Below are 21,983 nucleotides of genomic sequence, written 5' to 3'. Positions count from 1 at the left end.
TCAGTCTGCAGTGTGTCAATTTAGCACGTGGAACTGATTTAGTTTGCGATTCAAAAATTTCGGTCATATTCAACTTGACACAGCAACTTGGGCTCCGATAAGGTAATGCCATGTTTGTTTTCCTCATGAAATATAGACAGGGTTTAGAAAAGTGTCAGTGGATTTACAAGAATGCAATCTATCTATAGCTGTTCTGAAGCTGATATTGAAATATTTTATTAACAATGCCAGTTTGAAAGAGTAAAAAATATCACTTTAGTCCTACTGATTAAACAGATGTTTAAGTTTTATGTTATAGTGTATGGGGTATGTGCTTGAACTAAACTAAAGACAGAACTAAAAAGATCAGCACAGTGACAGATAAACCTATATAGTCTATAGTTCACAATAATCAAAGAGATCCACAATGATACACACACACACACACACACACACACACACATGTATATATATCAGTCAGGAAAAGACATGCACTGATGAAGCTCATAAAAAAAAAAAAAGCTGAAAGAACACAATCATTACTAAAATCCTTCAAGAGTTTAAATGGGTTCGTGTATAAGCCTTCTAAATAAAACATCTTCTGTAAGATTACTATCTTACAAGATTGCATTTTTTTTCTTCACTCTTCCAGAATATAAGAAGCAAATGGACAGTTTTCCAAGAACAGCGATGTAAGAACCTTTCAGATACAAACACACTCTTAAACTCTCCAGTGCCGGTTATGAGACTTGTGTATTTCTTATCATTAAAATATAAATTTGATTTTGAGATGATGATTTATCTCTTAGGAACAGTGAATCTCCTGCCAAAGTTGGCCAAGCAATGAAAAGTGTCTCCAATACAGCTCTGTGGAATTTTAGGGTAAATAATTGACAAATCGATCTAAACGTGTATTTTGTATTTGTCTCTAAAGTAATTACATATGTAAATAATAATAATAATAATAATAATAATAATAATAGACATGGGTATGACCAGGTCACTGTGGTAACTTGAATAAATGTTTGTCTGCAGTCTGAAAGAGACATGACTTCAGGGACAGCACAATGGAGTGAAGATGAAGACATGGTTTCAACTTTATCAAGTGAAAGCCTGGATGATGAGTCAGCAAGAATCTCATATATCATTAACTTCAGGCTTCCTACAATCTCTCCTTTCGCTGTGCACCACTGTGCTCATGTGATTTTACTAAGAGCACAGCGGGCGACTGGCACAAATCCTGCCGGAGCACTGATGTTAGTGGCTAAGAGCAAACAAGTGGGGCAAATGGCAGAATCTGTGCTTAAACTTTTATCCAAGATGCCTAAACTATGTATAGCTGATGGTGAGAACATCCCCAAGCAGCTCCACCGTTTAGTCATAGACAGGATCTATGAAGAGCTGCTGTCAAAAACTGGGACTCCATTTGACCTCATGGAGGCATTTAATGCTGGAGATAAGCGGGTAGAGCACGCCTTTACTCTGTCTTTTCTCAAGGCAATCGAAGATGAGGATTTGGAGTCGTGTATGTTTTATCCACCAGACTCGGACAGTCTCTGTGATGAGAGCGAAAGTGACAGGACTGATCCAGATTCTGTCGAGAACAGCACAAGCATGGCCATTTTACTGCTTCTAAAACTGCTGGCTAACGGTCCTCCCCACACGCTTCCTCCTGACGTGTCACCTCATGAGTTCATGAACAGAGTTCTGACTTTGTACACTGAGGCTCTGAATGGATCTGGGGTGAACCAGATTGAGGAACTTTATCAGAATGTTTTTGTTGATCTTCCTGGACAAGTTAGTGTAGAGAGGTTATTCCACAAGGCATATGTTTCTGACGATTGGGGGTTTGATGATGACATCTCCACTCCTCTGACCAAGGAGCTTTTAAAGAACAGTGATTCAGGATTGACAAACGTGACGCCTTTGACTACTGAGACTGACGCCGGAGTTTTCACAAAGCCCAAGAAAAAAACGTGGCTATCTCGCTTCAGCATCTTAAAGATTTTCAGAAAGGTAAACTGCTTTACTATTTTTACACCTTCATTTTTCATAGAAAAATACATTCTGCAGTGGTGGATGAAGAAAAAATGTAACCTGTGATCTGTATTGTCTGCTCATGTTCAGAAAATCTAACACAGTGCAACCTACTTTAGCATTTCTAATAATTTATTTTATATAAACAGAAATCAAAGACAGGCAACAAGGCAGTGAGCAACGTCAGGGATCAAGACACAGTAAAACCAAATGCATCTGAAAGTAAGTCCTCACATGCTCTTAATGTTCCCTTATACTGAATACTTTCTAATAACTTCCTTGTTTTTAGGTCCATCCAGGAAATTGAAAAATCCACAGAAAAGGAGAAGTGATACATTCACCATCAAGAAGTTCATCTCTCCTCGATAAAATATCTGGATTCCCAGATACACCAAAAGTACCTTATTATTTTGAATGTAATTTACCTTTGACTTGGTCTTATTTACAGTATATTATATGGCCAAAAGTTTGTAGACAGCTGAGCATCACACTCATACATGCTTTTTGAAAAATCCATTCCAGGTTTGCTGCAGAATTCCCCCTTTGCTGTTATAGTAAGCTCCACTCTTCTGGGAAGGCCTTTCACTAGATTTTGGAGCATGGCTGTGGGGATTTGTGATCATTCAGCTACACAAGCATTAGTGAGATCAGGCACTGATTTCAGGCGAGGAGGCCTGGGGCGCAGTCTGCGTTCCAGTTCATCCCAAAGGTGTTCAGTGGGGTTGAGATCAGGGCTCTGTGCAAGACACGAAGAAAACCAAGGAGGACAGGCAAGATCTTCAAAAATAACTATTTACAGTTTGCAGTTTTTCTCTACACTGTCAAAAAAAAAAGTAACTAAGTTGCCAGTAAGTTACTGTAAAATTGCCAAGCTATTATAACTTTAATTATAAAACTGTACTTATTGATGCAATTTTCAAGTTCAAATATGTCTGTTTACTTTCAGCTGAGTAGAGCTGCAGTCCAGCAAAGCTTCAGGCTACAAGTACAAACAGAGCAAGCAAGAGCATGACCAAGCTTCTCACTTTATTCTCAATTTCTCTTTCAGTTGTTTTCGACACAAGGTAACCATGCAGCTGAGTGATCTCTACAGACTGTGAAGGGCTGTTTCACATTCGTAAGGCAAAAAGGTTATACCAGCCGTGCTGGATTTTCCTCAGGAGTGGATGCTTACATTTTTTGTTTATACTGAACTCTTCTTCATTATGAAATACTGTACAGTATGTAGGTGTTTGTTAACACTACTTCATATCTATCACAATTGTGATAGATAGTGAAGCAAGTAAGTATGTAAATAGGTAAGTAGTAAGTAAGGAAGGAAGGAAGGAAGCAAGGAAGGAAGTAAACAAACAAACAAACAAATAAACAAATAAATATATATATTTTTTAAATATGGTGCATGGTATTTTTTATATAGTATGTACAGCCTCCAAAGGGGTACTTTAGAGCTCTTGTTCAATTTTTTATTTTATTTTTAAATTTTGCAATGCTGTATTGTATTGTTTTCTGTGGTAAAGCCATTGCTACACCCCTGATCATAATCCCTCCGTCAGAAAAATATCGGTCGGCAAGCTCTTTATGAAGAAGTCATTACACTGCAATATTCATGCTGAACTCTGCTACTCTACTTCACTTTACAAGTTTTGATTCTGCTGTTAAGAGTACTGTACCATCTCATAACATTCCTGTAACTTTCCATAACTGCTGTAATATATAGTATACACAGGCATATCATCGTTACCCTAATACATATGAGAACATTTTGCAGCTAGATGGCAAACAACAGGCCTTACCGCTGCGAAAATACCACAATCAGACATAAAGCACCCTGAAATCAAGTGAAGTTAAATCTGATTAGCAGTCACTGCCAGTCCTACTACTCTTGTGTATCATTTTTAATATCCGACTGCAAATACTGAATCCCATTTTCCATCCTACTGACAGCAAGCAGCCGTTTAGTGTGTAATCTGGGAAGCGGCTAAAAGTAATCAAAGCAATGATTGAATAATTATCTCAAGTGCAATTAATTAAAGATGCCAATGAACTCATCTTGAACATCTGTCCTGGTTGCGGCTCTTAATCGCTTGTGAGAATAGCGGACTCCAAACGGGTGAAGCAGATTGCGTGCAATCATCTCCATAACTGCCATTGTTTACCAACAATAATTAATATCACGTCATGTATAACTAAGCTCTGTAGCCCTGTAATGACCGTGCGGAAATAAGCAGCTTTTGTGTGCGCTCTCAAAAGCGTGTGTGAGACATCCAGAGGTCAGACTGACAGTCAATATTAGCCAGATGCTCCTGCAAGATGCATTTTATGTTGCTTTTCTTTTTATCCATCATTTTTTTGGAAGAGATATTGCTTGGTGCTGGTGGGATGCTTGTTTACACAGACAGACTGGCCTGAAGCATTTTGTAAAAGACCCATGAGTGCAATTAGGAAGTCAACATTAGTCACAATCACGCTCATATGCCTTCATTCGAGGTCTCTTTAAGGCACAGACACACACACTGGTTATCTCTTTGGAGCGCTGTCATCAACCATCTTTCCAGTCGCTAGGCGGATACATATGCTAAGCAGGGCACATCATTTATTAATAATTTTTATAAGTTAAGTTAATTTTTTAAAGTTCATCTGATACTAAGACAAACTGAGGTTTGCATTTAATTGCATTAGAAATGTAGCAAATATTGGCACCCCCACAGAAGGGGGGGGGGGGGGGGGGGGGGGCAATAAGAATAGCTCTGAACCAATTCCTGTAATGTCTATCAAGGTTGGAGTTACTTATAGAGTATCTTGGACACTAAACTGTCAACTAAAGTGTAAAAATCTGAAACTGGAATGATATGATATCTCTTCTGTTGGGACTGGTCTCTTCCAGGATGACTCCACCCCATCCACAGTGCACAAGCGCTCACTGAATGTAGTAATGAGGAAGAAAATGATGTCAATCATATGCTATGGCCTTCTCACTCACTCACTTCAACACCTATGGGAGATTTTGGAGTAGCTTGTTAGACAGCGCTCCTTAACACCATCGTCAGAACATCGACTGAGGGAATATCTTTTGGAAGAGGTGTGTAGGATCTGTGCCTGTGCACAGTGGAAAAAAAAAAAAGCTGTTCTGGGAGTTCTTGATGGCCAAAAACTTTACTAAGCCACAAAATGTATGCTTCCTTATAATATAATATAATATCACCTGCTGGTGGTTTGGTTCTCATCTTTGATCAGTTTGTCATAAAAGGATTCCACTGAAATAAAATAAAATAAAATAAAATAAACAAAAACCAAAGACAAACAATTAGCAAGTCTGAACTCAACAACAGCATTTAAATTAGCAAAAATAATTATTATCTTCAGCAGGAGAAGAGGATAACAAAAATAAGAGAGAAATGAGAAACCACACACTCAGTCCTTGCAGCAAGTTAAGCACCGCCGCAGCTGATCACTTCTTGAAGTAATTGGCCTTTTTTCCCTGTAAAATTGAGACGTGCAGGGAGTATTAATAACTGATCTGAACTGAAGTCTCGAAAAAAAAAAGGGCTGCAATTACATGTCTGTCTGTGGAGAAATACATAACGGGTGTGAGGTTGCAGCGGGCTTTTAAAAGATCGCTCCGATATCAACAATTTGCACTGTTAATGTCTCTCTGATGACAACTGATATGTGACTGATGACAGTGCTTGAGATGCTTTCAAAAGCTTTTAAGTGTCTCATATTAGTCTACATAAAGAGCACAATGTGAGAACATCAAGCTCAACATTTCATTTTCTACATACATTATGGCCTCCTGTGTGGAGAGAAAAGAAGCTGTAAGATTAGAGTTCAAATAACATCCAGACAACAGATCTATTACTTTATATAAAGTCAGCAAATATTTATTTATTTCTCTATTTCTCTATTTCTCACTTGGTTATTTTATCACATAACTCTGATATGAAAGATAATGTTTGATTTTAATTTATTCAATTATAATCATTTTTCTCTACTATATTTATCTTTAAAATTGAGGAATTAAGAAATTATTTTTATTCAATTACATCATGTGTCAAGTTATTTAACTTAAATGTTAGAATAACCTTTTTTTTTTTTAATGGGAAATATAGACAGAGACATGAGTTATATGCCTTGCAATCCTTTAAAGTTCTGTCTGGTGATGGAGCTTAATTTCTGGGCCAGAAAAAAATAATAATAATGAAATTAACACAAAAAAAAGGAAAGAAAATTAATAAATTAATAATTAATGATTGGCTGTCTGTTTATTATCAACCCTGACAATGTACACTATCCTGTTCTTTTTTTCCTAATAACCCTGACTTTCTGTCTAACAAGAAGTAATTTCAAGTACGAGTGCCTACAATACTCTTAAGCTAATCCATGTAAAGCTTGCTGCACATCCGTGTTAAGAATTCCTTAATACATGGTTTTAAATGTGTACGCATGTAAAGTCATCACCATCGAGTTAAAGAGGGCATGTGTCCCAGACGACCAGTTCTTTTTTGTGTCTCATAATTCCCACTGTGCGTTGAAGCAAGAGTTACGACTCGCATCCCTACCAAAAGCCGCAGACCATGAAATTGCACCAAAAAAATAAAAAATAAAATAAAATAAAATAAAAAGACAAGAGAAGAGAAGAGAAAAGAGGACATCTCAATAAGGCTTGTGCGACTGACGTGCTGCTCCATTCATACTAGGTAAGTTTGAGCTATATCTGCAAGAAGAAATCCAAAACATACAGCAACATATTTATAGACTTTTGCGTAAGTATACATGACAAGTGATGAGTTTTAGAAAGCAAATTGATATATTTTGATGTAGTGACTTGTGTCTTCTATCATTTTACTTGAATATTCCTTTAATAATTGCCTCCTATGTAGGACACAGATTTAATAGAAGACAAGCTCGAGGGCAATCACAGCACCCATTGTCTTTTTCACGAAGCATATTAATACCTCCGCGAGCGGCCTTGAGTGACGTGGAGGTAAATAAGCGGCTCGGCTTCTGGAAGCTTCTTTTGTGTCTCCAGCACACGCTGGCCTTGATTGTTGGAGCGATTAGCATTTTAATAATCAGAACGCAGAGAGAATTAACGAGTCGTGGCCTTCTGGAGAGATGAAAGACGCGACACGTTATTACACAATCAGTAAAGGGCCGGCCGAGTCGCTACGGCTTCAGATTAAGAGATGCTCTCGATTATTCAAAACAGACATAAGAGTCCTTTTCTTAAATCTCTCTCGTTTTCATTGACAAGATTTCTCTGTCTCTCTCGTCGGATCTGTCACTCCGCATCATCATCATCGTCATCACACATTTCACTCATTTGCATGCATGGCGTATTTTGCTCACATTGCCGTAACACACAGCGTGTCCAGGTTTCAAATTGTTTGGCCATTATTTCCTGCAGAAATCCTGCGTTCGGAAAAATCGTAGCAGCAGGTGGAATAAAAGGTGCAGGTTTGGAGCTGTGCGTCCATTTGGCTGCTTATGATGAATAGAGCCGATTGCAATGCTGAAAGCTGCGGGAGGAGTGTGAAAGAGCTGATTAATGGGCCTTGGCTCCTGAATTATGACTAATGCAAACAATTCAGAGTGAGAGCAGGCACTAGGTGAGAGAGGGAGAGAAAAAATATCTAAAAAAAAAAAAAAGTGAGGGGAGGTAAAGGAAAAATCAGTGCAGCAACACACTGCAGAATTAGAGAGATTTTCATGAAACAAGAGGCAAGCGCAAGAGGAAGGGAAAATAGCTGACATATTCCTGTAGTGAGAGACTCGCTGTCATTAAAAGTAATTTAAATCAAAGCCATGTCGATTTTATCCAAGGACACACTCAATGACTGCTCGGTGCATTGGACGGCTCCAGGAACCACGCAACAAGACTCAATGAGCAACGGGTGGGCTGATCAATTATTTGTATTTCAATCAAGGTCCCATTTTGGCTTCCTTAATTAATTAAACACAGTTCACTGTGATACTAGTACTCTTACCTAAAATTAGCTAATTGTTTTTTGATAATTGTTTTTTCCTTCTTAATTGATGTATTAAATCACAAATCTCACTTTGATATGCTTAAATTTTCTGTTCTGCTGTGTACTGTTAATGGGTTACTTACTAAGGAACTAATTAACTAAGTAACATTCTTACATAATTAACTACTTTCTAATTTATCGTCCACTTGTGTTTAACATTTGAAAAATGGAACAGAGCACTTATTTTGATTTCACTTATTCTTCCACATGAGTGATTATTATGCACACTGTGAAAGAAAAGAAAGAACGTTTTCTTTCTATTGATAAATTGATAAAAAGCAAGAAAACCATTTTGTTCCTCAAATAGGTAACTAATTATGATTTCAATATCGAGCAAATTATTCATGATGCTCGTTTAAGCCATTATCGTGAAGCCCTGATGGCTACTAGAAATCCATGTTACTCGTTATGTACTAACTCATCTAGCCTACTAGTCAAGCAGTCTACACGGCAAAACCCCCAGTGCTGGATTAATACCCTACAGTGTTTATATATGTGCAATTGGTCACAAATGAACTCTGTAAGTGTTAAATCAACACTCTGGGTGTTAAATCAACACTGGGGATTTTGCTGTGTACCATTTATTGAGACAGACTAAAAAAAAATCTGTTCATGTGTTAATCTCTCTCTCATGAAATGTGGTTACAATGAAGGACATAACAGTAAATCAACTCAATTAGGACGACCAGAGAGTGCTGAGCAAACCAGTAAAACACACAGAAGGTCAAAGGTTAAACTCTTTCAGCTCCAGGTTCGTTATTTTGAAAGTGAAAGATATCAATGCATGTACGGTATACAACAGAATTGAGTACACCCGTGTGCAATATCACTTTAAATGTCAAAATTGTATCATCTCTCAATAACTGCATCATTTCTATGTTGACAAGTAGAGTATTTACTCTTATAAACAAGCTAAAACAAACACTTTAGAAAGACTATGGGTATGAGTCTCAAACAGCCATTTTAAGGGTTGCCTCAATCACAAAATCCTTCCACTGCACTGGAACCTTCGTTCCCTAAAAAATCCCACAATGCAATGCAAAAATCAGGGAGCATCGATGCTTACTATGTTCCCTTACTGGAAATGACATATTTTCTGAAGCCTCTCAGCTTGAAAAAAAATGACGGATGAACTCTCAGCTAACTTCGTCTACAAATGCAGTAGCTTGTTGTCGGTGTTTTTTAACTTTATTTGACATTCTATATATGGTTTGTTTGAGTCTAACAACTTTTACGTGTTTAATAATTTTAAAAACTCCACTAGCTAGCCTGCGATCCTATTTGAAGTACCATGACAGAAACGCAAAGTTAACAAATTTATGACATATAATGTCAGAAAGATATTGGTCCTGCCTGTTTTTGATAAATGCCAGTGGTGATGCTTTACAATGAAAGCACGTAGTCATGTCGCCGGAAACTGAGTCATCAGTCATCACCCAATATGTAGTGAGCCAGGGTCCCTACCAGTGCCTGAACTTGTGTACACGAAATGCTGATTCACGACCTACAGAGCTAGAGAGCTGATTGAGACGGAAAATACGTTAATGCAACATAAGTGAATACACCTGTGATCACTGACACACGTTAGAAAACCTGTGATCACAGAAACAAAATTGAGTACAACTATGATTTCCAATTAGCCTAATTGCATGAACATGGCTATAAAATGACCTGTGAACACCAGAATTTTGGGAGCTATGGACTGTGTATATCTGCATGTCTGCATCATGGCTCCACATGGAAAAGAATTGCCAGAGGAATTGAAAAATCTGATTGAAAAAGGATACAGGAAGATCGGTGACCAACTAAAAATCAGTCAAAACACAGTTGCAGCAGTAATCAGGAGGTATAAAATGAGCCATAGTACCACTAATCAGAGCCACAGTGGCCGTCCACCTAAAATGACACCATGGACAGTGCAGTACTTGCACAATCTTGCTCTGATAAACAGACTTGGCAAAGTGGTTATCAGTGGAAACCGGAAGTTTCTGTGACAGCTCAGACAGTGTGAAGGACATTGCGTAACGTCAACCTCTATGGACAGCATCCAAGATAATAACTCTTGCGTGCTCTTCGGCACAAAACTGCAAGATTAAACTTTGCTAGAGAACATGAAAAGAAACCTGATGAATATTGGGAGATCAAGATAAATTTGTTTGGCTCAGTTGAGGTCCAGCATATTTGGCGTGAACCTGGCCAGGACTACCACAGTGAAGGCATAGTCCCAACAGTGAAGCATGGAGATGGAAGTGTGATGATATGGGGCTGCATGAGTGCATGTGTTGGGGAGATGACATTTATAGATGGCACCATGAATGTCTGTGGATATACCAAAATACTGGCAGACAAGATGACTCCCAGTCTCCAGAAGCTTGGCAGAAGAGGAATACTCCAGCATCATAACGATTCAAAGCACATTACCAAAATCATGCAAGAGTTTCTAAAGAAGAAAAAAGTGAAAACTATGACCGACTATAAAATTTGTCGCCTGACTTGAATCCAGTGGAACACCTTTGGGGTATTTTAAAGAGACAAGTAGAGCAACACAATCCCTCCAGCAAAGAGCAGGTGAAAAAATTTCGTCTCTGAAGAATGGCAGAACATCTCTCAAGAAATTTGTGCAACATTGATATCCTCCATGCCGAGGAGGATTGAGTCTGTCATCAAAAATAAAGCTGGACATATGAAGTATTGAAGAAATTAAAGATTTGAATCTCTGTAATAAGAAGTGTACTGACTTTTGTTGCATTGAGGTCCTACTGTGGGGCCTGCATTTTTAATACATACATATATATATATATATATATGTATATATATATATATATATATATATATATATATATATATATATATATATAAATCTATACTTTTGGTTTTTAAATTTACAAAGGAGCAAATATCCTACTGTTCAGCTTACAAGTAACGCAATTACTGTAAGGAGATACAATTGTGAATCATTTGACACTTAAGTGATATTGCCCAGGGGTGTACTCCATTCTGTATTACACACTGGTGTTTAGTCAACAGAGCTGACCTGAGGGTCAAATGTGTCTTATTATTACTACAGCCAATTAGATTGCCAAGAAAAACACTGTAAAATTAGAAGCTACTGAAGGCAGCTTCCTGGAAATGACTTACTTTACTTACTTACTTATTTCAGATTTTATCCTATTTTAATATAATAGCTTTAGAACTTTAGTTTCAACAATCTATACATGTTAGATTTCCTTTTTTTTTTTTTTTTTTTTGGGTATCTAGTTACCTTAGTGCCTGCCAGTCCTATGTCTCTTCATAGTAAGTTTTCATTACATTTCTGTGAAATGCTTCACTAGCTCTTGCAACAGATTAGCCAAGTTGTATTGAAACTTAGCTTGACCTCATGTTATCATTAATTCAGCCAGCATTAGCATACAACATATCCTATCTAATAAACAAACCTTAAATTAGTTAACATCAGCATGTAAACTTCGTTAATCTAGCCTATAATTATGTTTCGCTCTAGACAATACCATTAAGACTATGCTATAAACAAAAAAGAGGTAAAAACCGTTGAAAATAAATCACACACTTCTTCAGGAAAAAGCTGGAAACAACTAAAACATCCCACAATAAATTCAAGTGTTTTATTTCAAGCATGTCATGAAAGACCCAGTTAACATTTGATTAAATTATTTTCTTTTTTTTATCCATTTAAAGCTGTTTGTAAATTTAATGTAGAATAGTGCAATATTATATTATGTGCAGTAAGATCATACCAAAAACAGCAAATTCATATACAAATGCAGAAATATAGAATTATAGATATTTTACAACACTGACACGGACATCTTGTAGCCTTATTATATTTCTAGTGGAAAGCTGGGAAAGGAGATTTATAAAAACAACACGGCTTTGAACACAATAACAAGCTCATGTATAATGATTTTAGCTCTTTGATACTGAAAATGAAAACATGAAAGTCAATCGCATTTGACCTGAAATAAAAGCTGTATTCTGAATCCTAACTTTCTCTAAACAGCTGGAAACGAGGGATTAAAGTTCTTTAATAAATCCCCTATTAGCTAAACAAATTACTTGACAATTGCCAGATGAACCAAGTGTGTCTGAGCAGAGGAATGAACTTTTGTCTGGACTGAGATTGAGAGCTACTGGCTTTCCATCATGACAACGTATCAATCTCTTATTCTTATTAATTGCTTGGTTAAATACTGTATGTCTATGATAAATAGTAGCATTACTGTCCGAGCTAGCAGTGCTGCTCAGTGCTCAAAATAGTGCATGTCTTTTTGTTTATGTTGAACAAAAGAAATTTTTATCAACCACAGATGAATCATAAGATATTACTAACAGGAAAAGTGTTAATCATTTAATTAGTTTTATCAAACACCAGATGATAGGACACCATCAGCGGGTGCAATATCCAGTCCAATAAAAGTTGTTTCCAGTTAAAGTAGGTCAGGGAACTGAGCATCTCTGTAGCAATACAGAATTATAGATGTCACATTTATTTTTGTCAGGCAATATCCATTCCTTTAGGGAAGCTTTTGAGAGGACCGTGAGGATCTATACAGACAATGGTATGAATGAAAAGATATTATTTTTATAAAGTGAATAATTGAAATGATTTGGGTTAATATCGCTTGTATTGAAGCCTGTGAAATATTCTCATATCCGTCAGGCTCATGGCTGCACCTTCATAAAAATCGCGCCACTTCAGCAGGTCTTTTGAGGTTGTTCTAAGATCCGCCTTGCTCTCTGTCATTCTATCTCTCCAATGGTGTCTACGCCTTTCGCTTTTATCGCCTCAACCTACTTTTCTTGTCTTTTACAATACAACAGTCCATCTGGAGTTCCAGTTGGTACACTAAAAGATGTAATTTTAACATAAAAAAAAAAACTTACCTGTTCGAAAGGTTCATTCTGCAGTTTACATCCCAGGGTTGAGAACTGAAAGACCAGGAAAAAAAAAGAAAACAGTCTATCAACATGGCACACGGGTTAATTTATAAATCACCATTTACCAAACGTAATAATGTCAGCATTCATCAACAATTAGACATCATTCACCATCGAACACCAGTATTGACCCACCCACACACACCTACATTCACCATCAAACACCAGTATTCACCTACACACACACACTTTATATAACAATTCATTTATTATTCTGATACATATTAATCATTTATTAAGCATAAGCAAACATGCTACATCTTTACTTCAACCTTTTTCACCTTCCACCTTTCCTAAACTGTATCTAAACACTGTTTTCTCTCTCTCTCTCTCGCTCTCTCTCTCTATCTATCTATCTGTGTGAGCGAAAAATGTAACCTCAGCACATCCAGGGCAGCCGGATGGAGCGATAACCATAAAAATGTCACCAAAAGTCTCATTGCCATTTGCATGCAGATTGGATTCGCCAGATTTACGCAAAGGTCGTGTGGAGAAGGTGAGGGTTTGTGAGGTGTGACCGGACAACGAGCCACAATGGCTACAGTCACTATGCTCCGTCGAGCCTGACACTACCATCATCACGGAAACATCACGACACGGAGGTTATTGATGAGAGCGTCGGCGAGGAACATTGATTGTTTTGATAGGATTGGACGCATGGACACATCTGAGTGAGTTTTGACTGATTGAGGAAATATGGAGGTTATTAAAGTAAAATGAGTGGACCACTTCCTCAGTGGTCAACTATACTTTACTCACATATATTACATAATGAAAAAGAGGAGAAATGGAGTCTATAAAATACTTTAATATATGAGAGTATTTAAAAAAGTGATAATGTAAATGCAAAGTCCTTTAATTAGGGCTTAAGCATCCTGGTCCCATCACAGGCATACCAAGGGTGTGCAATATGATGGTACACTATTGTTATTGAAATACGTTATGCTGCAATATGTCTTCCTATATATACTCTAAATTGTTCAGTACTTGTAAAACACTATATTTCTGTATCGTTTATAAAGGAAAACTAAACCAATCATGGACATCTTCAACATTCTCCCATTTACTGGACCCCATCTGACTCTGACAGTACCAACAACGTACATAGAATCAGAAAAATAACCAAAGAAAAAAGTTCAAATAAGCAGAAAATATAAACAGGCATTTATACTTTCACAAACAACCCTCAGCAGTACCTCTTTTGTACCTTATATATGTATCTTTCACCTGGAAACGTGGATAGGGTATACGTTTAAGTTACATACGTGAACCATGTATTCATTTTCAAAACTATATACACTATATACACCTTTCGAGGTAAAAGTTACATAATGAAAGGTACAAAAAATGTCCCAAAGAGGGTACACAACAAGAAAATATAGTTTAGTACCCTTTTTTTCAACAAAGCACAGGATAAGTCAGTTTACATCTAGCTAATCTTACAGCTAGTGAGTTAAAAAAGGATATCCATAGGCACATAACTAATAGCTAGCTAGGATGTTGAATTTTCTCCTTTTAACCATTTGTATAAAAAATAGAAATGAATAATTTCTGTGTTATTTCTAACTATTAACCAGCTAGCTACTTACACCCCACCCATAGCTACTTTCCTGATCGAAAAATGACATCCTTCGAAGCAGATTATGAGTCTGACTGAAGGACTGACCGACACCTAAAGAACCGAAAGACTGATGTAAAATTATTATCTGTCTGACCCTCCATTAAAATCCCAAATGTTGGCTGGAATTATTTCAGCTATCATGAAAGTTCCACCTCCACCCAAATCTACACCTATATGACTAAATATACATATGCGTCAACGGATAATGACACCATGCTAAAAAGCGCAACTGTATTGTTTTCCTGATAATATGTGAATATATCAAATTGCTGTCTGATTTCATGGTGGTTATGGATCTTGAGTTCAAGATCGTGAGGTTAAGTTCCAGACTGGCGGGACTGTATAAGCGAGCCTGAAGCCTGAGCCCCTGTACTGCTTCCTGTTTACTAAGACTGAGCTCTTGAGCAAAGCCTTTAGGCACCCACAAGTCTGGCCTTGTGCTTTGACCCTCTATTTCCTTTTAAGTGTAAGAATGAGCGTTGGAATAGGAGAAGAGGAAAATCTCTATGTGGCAACACACTGGGATGCAAAGATTCCATTCAAATATTATTTTTGTCATCTTGCCACATGAGCAGACACTGGAAGTAGAGCCAAATCCTTAATCATACTTGTAGAAACTAGCTTTCATGTTTGCCATTTTAGGAATCAGGAAGCGTGAAAGGCATGTGCTACTTGGAAATATGGAAACCTAGGAAAACATTTCCCAAAACTTCCACGGATTAAAGACCCAAGATTGACAGACACATGAGTATCTAACCTGAGTGGCCAGTTTATTAGATATATCAATAAATATATTAATAAAATAAAAGTATAAAAGTGTAATAGTGTGTACACAAGCTAATACACAAATGTAGGTACATCAGTGTGGTGATAACCAGGATGCAAGAATTAAAAGGTTTCTGTAGCATTTCCATTGTATTCCAGCATTAATGTGTGTTTTTTAAAGAAATATTTCTATAGGGAATTTTACACAGTTAAGACAGAGACATTACTTTTCCTTTCATGTCAGGCTTTGAAGTTCGGAATCAGGAGCTCATCTGAACATCTGTTTCTTGAATCGATTACTGCCTTGTCTAATCAAGGAGCCGTGCAGACATATTTATTTTATACAAAGATGGAAAAAGCTACAGTTTATTTTATCTAGCAGCTGGTGGTTTTGAAAATAAGATGTTGCTCCCATTGGTGAGATGGATTTAAACAAACAAGATGCACTGTTGCTCATAAACTAAGTGTTCTTCCCATATCCTGTGTGTTTTCATGCCTGAATGGGGAAAGTGTATGTTTAATTTGAAGTGGGCTTGGTGGGAGGGGTGGGAATTCACTCTTTTGCAAGTCAGTTGTTACACTGTTTTTTTTAGTAATTAATTGCATTAATACAATTAATATTTAGTGAAGCCTCTCCTGGAGAAAGTATCAGATCTGAGCTTGTAAAGTCTAATAAGACTGGAGATGTTAGTAGAGAATTTTGGACCTTCTTCCAAGCAGAACAGTTATACTCTTAAGTTTACCCATGTGGACTGTTCTCTTTAATTTAGACCACTAGTTTCCAATAGGATTCAAATCCAGAGCTTAAGAGTGCAATACATTGATTTGTGTGTTACTACAACCATTCCTGTGTTAATTTGGATCTAAGTTTGGAATCACTGTCTTACTGAAAGATTAATCTACCGGATTCTTTTAATCTACTGCAGAAATAATATACAATATCCAATTTGAATGTGTGTGTGTGTTTATTTTAAACAAATATTATTTTTTACTATATTTTTTTTCCCTGAGGGGCTGACCTATAGTGTGTATTCTCTATTGTGTCAAAACCATCTGGAGAGCCAGCTTCCAACTATGAATTTCTAGGAAAAACATAGAAAACTCAGATTTCCTACTCAGAAAATCTCCTCAACCTCAAGTTCAGCTTATGACATCATGTTATCATGGCCACATGGTCCTCTGTTATGCCCTACACCCACCACTCACTCATACTAAGTACAGCACATCCACAAATATGAATGAAGTAAAGTAAATTAAGACTCAATGGTCCCCAAAGGGGGGTTCGCTAGGCCACCAATCCAATACATTATCCAATACATCAATATATTATCAGTTCACTACTAGCTTGCTAACAAAACACACACTTTTATGGATGTGTCCATGTGTTTTTTTTTTCTTTACCACTTTGTAGCTCAAACATTAATTCCGAACATGTAATTCCGAGTGATTCACAGTGATTATGTGATTCCAACTTCCCACATCCAAATTAAATCGAACACAGCATAAATTCTCAGTTTCTTATGAATGCATATGAGAGGACTATTTATGAAGAAATGTGGATTACATGTAAACAGGCTTCACAGAACTAGTCATTTTCTTACAAGAAATGTGATTTGGTTAAAAAATTTATTTTTTAATAAATAAAAAATACCAAGCTCTCAGTGCAAACTACTTCACAATCCCATACTTCAATGGTTAATATTAAGGTGGTGTTATATACAGTATATAAGGGTGTATGAGAGTTTGACCTTGTGAGAACATTTGGACATTTTTCCCCCAGCCTATTTTTTCCTTCTGGTTACTGAGGTTAAGTTGAGGGTTAGATGTAGCTACAGTAGGTATAGCATTCATTAGCTAGAGTAAGAGTTATGTGAATGAAAGGTACTCATAAGGATAGTAAGACACACATGTGTGTGTATGTCTGACAGCACTTCTCTTCATCGCACACCCTACACTTCCTCATCATTCCTATTCTAGCTGGTGAATAGCACTCTGATTTGCTTGTCTGGACGCTGTGTAAACACACACTGAGCATGCTCAGAGGAGGAGATCCAATTAACATAACGATGCAACTATATTTTTAGCTCCTAACAAGTACGAAAGATGCTCATTTACCCGTAACATGTAATTTGGATATGACAAATGTGCTTAATTCAGCTGGTCATAATAATAAGACGAGATCAGTTCTGTTTTGTCAGATTTCAATTTTAGCTTCTCTGTCTGGATACTGACGTCCGAAGAAATTCAAGAATATTGCGTAACGCTTGGAAAAGTTGTGTGTCATCAGATTAGCAGTGGTACGAGAGGTCGTGTGATCATTAAGCCCAGTGTGCTCTGTGTAATGAGAACAAGCGTGGACCATGATCTGACCCCTTGGGGAACTCCTGTTGAGGAAGCGAGGTGATTAAACTGAATCTCTTCCAGTAGCATTGATCCTGTAACTACCAGGTCAGAGAGGAGCTCCTGATGCTTAAGTCAGCAAAAGTGAGATAAGAATCTGGTGATTTCACAGTATCAAAAGGCAGCTGACAGGTCGAGAAGGATGAGCGCTGAGGACACAATTTTCCCCTGGCTTTTCGACAACAGAATATCACCTTACAGGATTTTGGGACAGAATAGAAGGCTGGGACTTGTGTTGATATTTAGCAATCATTAATAAAGATGATCAGCTGATGCTCATACTCTCATTATCCTAAGGTACAATCTGAGTACTTGATGGTCAACAGCCTTGTTTCAGAAAGCAACAGCGGTTCTCTGGTAGAAACTTGTTAGAAGAGATGTAGCCCAGGTGTGGTAAATCCTAATCTACCTCATCCCTGTTTGTGCACAAAAGACATGCATTCATATACACTCCACTGCTTTCAGGAAATATTTGTAGGTTTGCAGAGAAAACTACAAAACTGAGAAATAAGCAAAGTGGAGACAGGGAAAGAACGTGTGAGAGAGAGAGAGGGTCACTAATAATATATGTCTGCTTCTCTTTTAATGTAATTGTTCAGAAAATTAAACACTCCATCACTAGTGTTCCATTTTTTTTTACATTTTTAAACAAATGTATATTTGTCTTTATCTATTTATTTCTGTTCTTTTTTTCTGATGTATTTTCAAAGTCTATATCAAAGATTTGACAAACAAATGTTAATATTTGTCAGATGTAAAAATGAGAGAGCGAGAGAGAGATAGAGAGAGAGGATGTCATAGACATGGGAATTTTTTTTTTTTTTTTTGGTGAAGTACAATTAAAGAAACAGATTATCTTTATCTCTCTCAGTTTACATGACCATTACATCCGTTACATAATTGCCAAAGCAATGAAAAGACAAATGTACTAAACAAACATTATCTGTATCTGTAATACCAAGTGCAAGTTTCACATAAAGATGAAAGAGAGAGACGGAGAGAGAGAGAGACAGAGATGGTGACATCACTGCCATCTGCTGTCTAAAAGTAGCATAACATTTTTAACATGCATTTAGTTATATGATTTAATTCCCAAAGTGGTGACGTCATTCTCAGTTTATCTGAGAGCAAAAACAGATTCTTTGAAATTGAAGAAATAAACACGTTGCCCAGATCAGAATTAAAAACATCAGATTCAGCCTGGTCCACACTCACCGTATTTATTTTCACAAGAGTGAATTCAAGTCATATATAAGAACGCATATGAAATAAACAATTACATAAACACAGCTAAATAAAAGTTAGTTAAAAGCAGGGGCATTCAAAAGATTTCATTCCAGCTAAACAGGAGCCTCTACTCAAGACAAACAGCAATTGATTCATTAATGAAACAAGTGTTGAGAGAGAGAGAGAGAGAGAGAGAGAGAGAGAGAGAGAGAGATGCTTCTAGTTTAAGTTATGCTTGAGATGAATGTAAATAGGAAAACCTAATGGACCTGATGCTAGATCTTCATAGGCCTACTGTGATTTTGTTTTGAAGGTTTATACTGCCATCTAGTGGACAAAATTGAAAACACAGATGTGCTTCACTGTGAAGGCTTTGCTAATGTGCTAGGTGCTGAATCTGTTACTGCAATAATACTGCAAAATGCTAAACCATACAGCACTGTGGCCTTATATAGATCTGTAACTCATTAAATTTAAACAAATACATCTGTTTTCACTTCTCTCTATCCCCCTATTTCTTGTTTTCTGCCTCTAAAATCCCTACACACACCATCAGCTAATCAACGTAGTGATTTTGATTTGATTCTCAGAAAGAGTGTGAGAGGGCTGTGCACGATGGTAATTATGAAACACTATGTTACAGATGGTCCATCATCAGCTGTGCGTAAAGTGCTTCAGAAGCTTTAAATTTCTTGAGCTTTATAATGCATCGCTACAAGACAAACTTTTCTTCTTACTTCTCCTTAGTTTAAAATGTTGCATGTAGTGAAACATGGCCTCTGTGCTTTAATTTAAGCCTTATTTACATATTAATTCCAGATTAAATAAGTAAATTTAGTCTGCTTCTCAACAGCACTTCCCGTCAAACATTTCTTGTCTTCACTTAATAATATCCCTTAATAATATCATTAAACCCTTAATAATATCATCCCTTCCTACCCCTCTAATCTTCTTCTCTAGCAGCATGCCTGGTTCCTCGAGTCTTGCACTCACCATTTCCTCGTTTAAACCCTATACCTAGCAATATATAACTTCCTGCCTCCTCAACCTCTCTCTAACATACACCATAACACACACCTGAGGCCTTCCAGCTGCAGCTGACATGAGTGTTATTACTTAAACATCACATCATCATCACTTCTAACACTTAAACTCTCATTTACGGCACTGGCAGACGTCCTTATCCAGAGCGACTTACAGAAGTGAAAGGATATTACTATTACTGAAAGAGACAGATGGAGAACGAAAGAAAGAAAATAATTGAGAGAGACAGAGAGAGACAAAGAAAGAAAGAAAGAAAGAAAGAAAGAAAAGAAAAGAAAATAATTAAGAAAGAGAGCACAGAAAGACAAATAAAGAAAAACAAAGAGAGGAGATGAGTGTGAGAGAGAGAGAGAATAAAAGAGAGAAAGTATAAATAAGAAAAATAAATATTTAAGAAAGAAAGAAAAAAAAGAAAAACAAAGAGTGGAAATGAGAGACAGAGGGTGGATAAACAAACAAGAACAAAGAGAAGAAATGAGAGTGAGAAAGAATACAGGACAAAACAGAGATAGATAGATAGATAGATAGATAGATGTGTATGTGGACTGAGGATAAAATGAAAGTAACAGTAGCTACAGGTGCACTTTTATCCAGCTCATGTGTCAGGTTATTACAGGTGATGTATCCTGACTGCACTCAGCTTTTACTCCCGTATTAAAAACAATGTTTTTCTGCTTGACGTTAAAGGTTGAGTTAGTTCAATCTCCTCTTCTCTCTGAATAAGAGCAGAGGAGGTGCAGACGATGTTCTGTACATGTTCACAACGTTAAAACCTCTTCATCTCTGTGGAAGCCTGTGCTGTTCTTTTTATTACTGCACATAATGTATAGTGTGACTGTCTCAGGGAATGACATCATCATTTAGGACATTTTAATTAGGAAGCTGATAACACGGCTGCTCTTGAGCGGTGTGTGTGTGTGTGTGCGCTGAGCTAAAAATGGCCGCTCCTGACGCAGTGTGTTCACACCACTGTCGACTCTCGGGTGTGTATAAAAGCAACACTTTTTTCCTGTGAAATCTTCAACCTCTGGCAGACTGGGAGTCAGAGAAGAATTTTACATCTCAATGTGTAGAAATATAGGAATTATGCATGCATTATACGCATACGCATTTGTTAATGTTTTGATAGTTGGCTAATCGTAGACACTTCTAATGAAAATCTGTAAAAAGAAGATGCCTTAATAATAATAATGGCGAAGTATATTAAGTAAACAAACAAACAAACAGAAAAAAAAATGTCTTGTATGTACACTGTCTCTCCAAGTTTTACAAGTTCTTTTTTTTTTGCCTAGAAATTCAAATCTGATCTATGACTTCTCTGCCAAATAAAAATAAAAATAGATAGATAGATAGATAGATAGATAGATAGATAGATAGATAGACAGATAGATAGATAGATAGATCGATCCATGCATCCATCCATCAATCTGCATATCTGCCCCAGAGCTGACCCTGTTCTCTGCCATCAACTTCCTAACAAGCTGACGTATGCAAAAATAAATAAATAAATAAATAAAATCACTGTACTGAAGTACAGAATGAAGACTTTCTCCTTTTTTGTGGAAAAAAAATATAACTGATTACACTGGTGATTAATAAATATGTAGCATATGATCACTTCTAAAGCGGTCCAGATTGAGAGAAACTAAAATGGCTGGAGAATTATATGCTTGATCTGATGTAAACCAGCATTTGCGTGAAGCTGTAGAATGTTGTAATCAGAATGGATGAAGTGCTCCAGCGGCTCGGTTGAGGGTGATGGATGGAGTTCCGCAGTGGCAGAAGGTCAGAGTGTTGATGAGAATGAGCTACAGATCAGCGCCTTACCAACACTCAGCGTGATGAAACGGTTCCAGACTGGAAACATGCACATGGTATTACAATCCTGCTCCAGTAAACACTTCCTGCACGTTGGACTTTTATTT

At 37.0% G+C, this 21,983-nt stretch overlaps 1 protein-coding gene across 1 annotated transcript in view; it reads right to left on the bottom strand.

Annotated features, from left to right (window-relative positions):
* Positions 1-21,983, bottom strand: part of LOC113545745 (receptor-type tyrosine-protein phosphatase delta) — a 370,010-nt gene that overhangs the window by 220,881 nt on the left and 127,146 nt on the right. The window contains exon 7 of the mRNA XM_026945226.3: positions 12,948-12,992. The gene's annotated coding sequence lies outside the window, so the exon portion shown is untranslated. The remainder of the gene's footprint in view (positions 1-12,947; positions 12,993-21,983) is intronic.

The sequence above is a fragment of the Pangasianodon hypophthalmus genome, chromosome 28 (genome assembly GCF_027358585.1).
Source record: "Pangasianodon hypophthalmus isolate fPanHyp1 chromosome 28, fPanHyp1.pri, whole genome shotgun sequence".
Classification (NCBI taxonomy): Eukaryota; Metazoa; Chordata; class Actinopteri; order Siluriformes; family Pangasiidae; genus Pangasianodon; species Pangasianodon hypophthalmus.
The sequence above is the reverse complement of the archived record's forward strand: the minus strand, read 5'-3'. Positions and strand labels throughout refer to the sequence as shown.